Raw genomic sequence first — 7,295 nt, 5'->3', positions numbered from 1 at the left:
TGAAGATATTCACACACACCCGCCCTTATATACACATAGCGCTGCCTCCATGCCAAACACAAGAGGGTAATCTCGCCTAAGGAAGACATAGCAATGGTTCTTTAAAGTTCTCTTTGGCCAATGAAATGTTTTAATGACACTCACACAGACTAGAACAGAGTTCTGCTGGATGTATGTGGCCCCCCAATGGATTTCTATGGTCCCCTATGCATTTGAAGGCTCCACAGACTTCTTTTTCATCATTTTTATGTCATCTGGCCCTTTAACAGGTAGTACAGGCAGCACTGTATTTAGGTCCGGTGGCACCCTAGGCATTCAACCTAAATATGCCCCATGGCTACGGAATTGAATCACACATAACTACAGACAGCTGAAAGCAATGTACGTCGGGGCCCTCAACTGCAAGTTTATAGGGTCAACTGCCAACCTGTTGGCTTATTGGACAATTGTTGAGACTGCCATTGTGTGGGTATAGTACGGCAGCACAGATAGCAACGAAATCCATATTGTTAATATTAAAATATACTTAAGTGTTTCAGGCTGATTTATTGACAAATTTCCCCAAAACCCCACTAGACGTACCCATGTGTGCCACTCCTGCTGCCTCCTTTCCCAGATGGCACTCAGTATACTGCCCTGTAGGGTAGGAACCAATCAGCAGCTAGGCTGCCCTGATAGGGAACTGGAGCCTGACCTTTTTTGTGTGACTGCAGGGCTGTGATTGGCTCCCCCCCTCCTACTGTGCTTCTGGCAGGGACCAATAGAACACGGCCACCCTTGGAACACAGACAGATCTATAGGGAGGTCATTTTTAAAGATAATGATCATTTTGAGCCCAGAGTGAAACCGCCACCATATATGATTCATTATTGCCAACAAGATTTGGGTTGAGGGGTTAACTTTGTGCTTTATGTCTCCTTTAACCTTCCCCGTGTATAATGGCAATATCTGCCAATGGGCTAATCCCACATGGCGTTACTTCCAGAAGAAAGGCTTAACTTCACGGAACTGGGAGTTTTCAGACAGTAACCAGTAATTATGCAAGAGCAGGAAGATTATCCGAGTTTTCTCGATGTTGATTTTATTCCTACGTGTATAAGTGGCTCAGAGAGCACTTTTGCAATGAAAACGATTTTTTCTGGTAGTTTTGAATATATTTTCAATAAATTGAAAGCCACAGCGCCACCTGCTGGTCATTTGAACTAAAAAGGGAATTAAAAAAAAATAAAAATAATTTCATGGTGGGAAAAGAAAGAAAGAAAAGGATTCTGGGAACTAATCCTAAAGAGTTTCCAGAAATCCCATTTACATGGGTTTATCCTATAGGCTAAAGCTCCCCCACTGGGTTTTAAAGCAGAAGCCAGGGCAATTGCTGATCAGATTTCCAACTACAGACTTGTTTTGCCCTTCTTATGGCTCATCAGTGCTGGTTGGTAAAGGAACCTCTTGTGATTTTGCCCTTCTGAGAAGAGTCTTGTGACTTCCCAGGAACTTAATCTTCAGATAACTGCAGCCAATCAGCCAAAATGACCACCAGGTGGCGCCGATATTTCAAATTCATTATGTTAGTAGTTTGAAAACTGCTAATATCCTGCAAACTAGAAAATAAAAATAAGGACTGTCATTAAAAGTGTTTAGCGGAGTGCTCTGAGCAAATATACATCTATTTGTGTTGAGGATTTACATTTCCCTTTAAAATCACCCTATTCAGAAGTGTACCAACTGGTTCAGCCGTGACCTACCTACTGTCCAATGAGAGCTGCCTGGGACATTCAGGCTCTTGAGACTGTTTGCCAAGAGGTACTTAGACCTTTCTAAAGCTCTCATGACGACACTTCTCAGCCGTATAATAAACTCAGTTGCTGCACTGACACCCGGACACGTAGCCCTGTCACATGACTCCTGTTTAAATGGCATTTATTGCTAAATTGTTATGGTTTAGCCAAGTGTATCTGTAGTGTGGGGCAGTATATCCCTGTTATATAACTATCTGGGGTTGGCTATAGAATGCCCTATTCCTATCAACTTTTCACTTAGTCTTAATTATTTTTTATGTATAATTTTTTAATTATTTGCCTTCTTCTTCTGCCTCTTTCCAGCTTTCAAATGGGGGTCACTGACCCCGGCAGCCAAACACTATTGCTCCAGTTTTATCGTTATTGTGACTTTTTATACCTTATTTTTCAATTCAACTCCTCTCCTGTTCATATACCAGCCTCTCATTCAAACCACTCCATGGTTGCTAAGGTAATTTGGACCCTAGCAACCAGATAGCCGCTGAAACTCCAAACTGGAGAGCTGCTGAACTGAACAGAAATAGCTAAAACCTACAAATAATAAAAAAAATGAAGACCAATTGCAAATGGTCTCAGAATATTACTCTCTACAATATATTAATATCTGAATAATATCTGAATTAAGCACCGGTTTAAGCACCAGTATGTTTATTATTGAACATTTGTAGCTCAAATTCCAGCACCTAGAGGCTGCCTTATGGGAAAGGTGTGCATGTAATCTTCACTACTTTCCCTTTATGATTGCCCTTTACCCATGATTTTAGTGTTAGTGTTTCTTGTATTGGTCCTTGACTGTATTTGAACTCAGGACCCAATGTTTAATGCAAAGCAGAAAGTGATGGGCAGAAGCTGGGGCATCAAGAGAAGTGGAAAAGCTTTAGTTGGATACAATAAGGGACCTGAAACTGTCTCCCTGTTATAGAATTAAGCAAAGGCAGCCATTATAGGGCCTTATTCTGAATAGCAGTTCCCTGGTCAGAAGTTAAATATACATTCTATGCACAGTAACTGTGGGAGAATGAGCCGTCTCAGGAGGTTCTTGCTGGATGTGGTGCTGCTGCTGCTGCCCGCGGGCAATAACAAGCTGTCCTGCTGGGTATAATCAGTGATTTTAACCATGAACCCACTGCCATCTTCCAATATAAAGAGTTCAGTGTCTGGCAGGGAAAGGCTGGCATCCATCTTAGCCGCCTCTCCAACATCGGCCAAAAGTTGCCCATGGCCAGTCCCCTTCCCATCAATGCCAGGACTTGGGCTCTTGGCAGCCCTGTATTCTCCCTGCTCGGTGCCAATCTCAGCATTAACCTTGGTTTTCCGCTTATGCTAATTGGGAAAAAAAATGAGAAATATGACAGTTATGGTTTGTTGTAGGCGCTGCCCGTAAAGCAGGAGTTTTTCCTGTTGCACAACATACAGTTACATCAGGCTGTCAGACACGGTATAACAATATAACACTTAGGTGCCAAATATAAATGGCACTTAGTCATGTTGTATCATGTAATTGGCATTTAGTGATGTCACGTGGGTCACATGACTACTGAAACTTGGAATAATAGAAATACTGCAGGGAAATAGCAGGAATCACCTTAGAGTTTTGTGACCTTTAAAGCACATCCTGCATTATTGTTCCTTAATGTAGTAACAGTGGGTATTCTTACTACTATGGTATTGTTTAGTACTGTGTACATTATCCTTTATAAAACAAACTCAGCCTGCAGCCTTGTGCCTTTATATGGGCACAGAACCCCTCAGTGACTACTAATATCCTTATCATTTACAGTAGGGGGTACATTATCCCTTATAATACATGAGTGATACTCAGAGTTCCCTGTATAACTCAGCCTGCAGCCTTGTGCCTTTATATGGGCACAGAACCCCTCAGTGACTGCTAATATCCTTATCATTTACAGTAGGGGGTACATTATCCCTTATAATACATGAGTGATACTCAGAGTTCCCTGTATAACTCAGCCTGCAGCCTTGTGCCTTTATATGGGCACAGAACCCCTCAGTGACTGCTAATATCCTTATCATTTACAGTAGGGGGTACATTATCCCTTATAATACATGAGTGATACTCAGAGTTCCCTGTATAACTCAGCCTGCAGCCTTGTGCCTTTATATGGGCACAGAGCCCCTCAGTGACTGCTATTATCCTTATCATTTACAGTAGGGGGTACATTATCCCTTATAATACATGAGTGATACTCAGAGTTCCCTGTATAACTCAGCCTGCAGCCTTGTGCCTTTATATGGGCACAGAACCCCTCAGTGACTGCTAATATCCTTATCATTTACAGTAGGGGGTACATTATCCCTTATAATACATGAGTGATACTCAGAGTTCCCTGTATAACTCAGCCTGCAGCCTTGTGCCTTTATATGGGCACAGAACCCCTCAGTGACTGCTAATATCCTTATCATTTACAGTAGGGGGTACATTATCCCTTATAATACATGAGTGATACTCAGAGTTCCCTGTATAACTCAGCCTGCAGCCTTGTGCCTTTATATGGGCACAGAACCCCTCAGTGACTTCTAATAGAGAACAACTATGTGGAACTACAACAGAGATACCTAGAGCAAGAGACTGTGCAGGTAATAAGACTGCCGAGTAGAAGAATGCCCCATTACCTCTGAATCTCTGCAAAGAACTGATAACCACGTGTGCTGCCCATTGATAGAAGCCGTACAAAGTTTCTGCCTCTGCGGGAGAATAAATGAAATACAGTGTCAGTACAGGGAGTTGTACACACACAGTGTCAGGGGCAGGCACTGGTGCTACCATTTCCTAAGTGCCAACATTTCACAAGTGCTAGGAAGAAGGGAATGGCAGTTAAACAAGGCAGTTCATGGAACTAACTCATATCTCTTCTCACTTCTACAGGTAATTCTCATCTGTGTATCCCTCTGCTGTATACTGCCATATAACCCACTATATTGCAGCCTCTTTATTAATGGTAATTCTCATCTGTGTATCCCTCTGCTGTATACTGCCATATAACCCACTATATTGCAGCCTCTTTATTAATGGTAATTCTCATCTGTGTATCCCTCTGCTGTATACTGCCATATAACCCACTATATTGCAGCCTCTTTATTAATGGTAATTCTCATCTGTGTATCCCTCTGCTGTATACTGCCATATAACCCACTATATTGCAGCCTCTTTATTAATGGTAATTCTCATCTGTGTATCCCTCTGCTGTATACTGCCATATAACCCACTATATTGCAGCCTCTATATTAATGGTAATTCTCATCTGTGTATCCCTCTGCTGTATACTGCCATATAACCCACTATATTGCAGCCTCTTTATTAATGGTAATTCTCATCTGTGTATCCCTCTGCTGTATACTGCCATATGACCCACTATATTGCAGCCTCTATATTAATGGTAATTCTCATCTGTGTATCCCTCTGCTGTATACTGCCATATAACCCACTATATTGCAGCCTCTTTATTAATGGTAATTCTCATCTGTGTATCCCTCTGCTGTATACTGCCATATAACCCACTATATTGCAGCCTCTTTATTAATGGTAATTCTCATCTGTGTATCCCTCTGCTGTATACTGCCATATAACCCACTATATTGCAGCCTCTTTATTAATGGTAATTCTCATCTGTGTATCCCTCTGCTGTATACTGCCATATGACCCACTATATTGCAGCCTCTATATTAATGGTAATTCTCATCTGTGTATCTGCTATGCCAATAACTTTTTCTGTTAGGCCTACCTTGATTTAGTACTTGTGATAGCTGTGTCAAACTCACATCTGTGTCCACTCCTCAGTGAGCAAGAGATATTTTTACAGCCCCAAAACTTGGTTCTGGTGCTTGTAAAAGTCTCACAGCCTGCTTACTTTGATCCCTGATTGCTTAACTGATTAATTAGTCAATTAGTTTCTGGCTTTCCCCAATCAGCTGCATAAAAATTCAGATGCAGCCTTGGGGATGGCACTAGTGTCAGGGGCAGGCACTGGTGCTACCATTTCCTAAGTGCCAACATTTCACAAGTGCTAGGAAGAAGGGAATGGCAGTTAAACAAGGCAGTGCCAACATTTCACAAGTGCTAGGAAGAAGGGAATGGCAGTTAAACAAGGCAGTGCCAACATTTCACAAGTGCTAGGAAGAAGGGAATGGCAGTTAAACAAGGCAGTTGGACAAGGCTTTGACAAGGCTACAAACTATCTGCTATCAACACTGAACAACGTGGAGTCGCAAGAAAACAACTTTGCTTATTCATGGTAGTTTGTTATTTCCTATCCCAAAATGTTTTATCCTGCCCTCCTCCTCTTTGCACTTTCATGTTTCCTAAAACATCTCCAGCCACACCCTCCATCCAGTCAGAAAGGTATAGCAATCACTGCCTCTCTCCTCTCCTCTCCTTCCCTCTCAGCACATGAAGTTTTTAAATTGCTCTGCTCCGTAACCCCAGTTAACTCTTTTTCCTCATTTAAAACAAAAACGTACAAATCCCGCTCTCACCTTGCATTCCTCTCCTTCCTGTTACTCGCTGCCGGTGACATTTCCCCCAACCCCGGCCCTTACCCCATCCCTGTTCTGTTAGGGACACGTTCCCCAAACCCACCCTGTACCCCTCTGAAGTACAGGACCCTTACCCCTATACCCAAAGCCTCTATTCAAATTTCCTGTGCCCTCTGGAATTCCCGCTCTGTCTGCAACAAACTCACCTCCATCCATGACCTTTTCATCGCTAAATCGCTTAACTTGTTTGCAATAACTGAGACCTGGCTTTCCCCTACTGACACTGCCTCACCTGCTGCTCTATCCTTTGGGGGGCTACACCTTACTCACACTCCCAGGCCTGGAAACAGGGCAGGGGGTGGGGTAGGGCTCCTTCTCTCCCCCCGCTATTCATTTAAAGTCCTTCCACCTCCTCCTTCTCTTTCATTTTCCTCATTTGAGGGTCACTCTATTAAGCTCTTCGCCCCTGTTTCGCTTCGCATTGCGGTCATATACCGACCTCCTGGACCGACCTCACAATTCTTTGACAACTTTTCTGCCTGGCTTCCTTACTTCCTTTCCTCTGACTCCCCATCCATTGTACTAGGTGACTTTAACATACCTGTTAACAATCCTAATGCCCCTGCTACCTCTAAACTCCTTTCACTAACATCCTCCTTCGGGTTATCTCTGTGTTCTGACTCCCCCTCTCACTCTAATGGAAACTCCCTGGATCTTATATTTACAAAATGTTGTTCTACCTCCAACTTCACTAACTCCCCTTTCCCCCTCTCTGATCACAATCTGCTCACATTTCACCTCTCGCTTACTCCCTCTACACCCTCTGCTGCCCCCCAAACATACACATACCGAGACCTGCAATCCCTAAACACGTCACATCTCTCTTCTACCTTTGACTCTCTTCATTCTAACATCCTGTCTCTTGTCCTAATCAGGCTACCTCTGTCTACTACAGCACACTCACCACTGCCCTCAATGTGCTTGCTCCTGCCAAGACCAAACGCG

The sequence above is a fragment of the Xenopus tropicalis genome, chromosome 6, assembly GCF_000004195.4.
Source record: "Xenopus tropicalis strain Nigerian chromosome 6, UCB_Xtro_10.0, whole genome shotgun sequence".
In the NCBI taxonomy this organism is placed as follows: domain Eukaryota; kingdom Metazoa; phylum Chordata; class Amphibia; order Anura; family Pipidae; genus Xenopus; species Xenopus tropicalis.
This window is presented reverse-complemented; position numbering follows the sequence as displayed.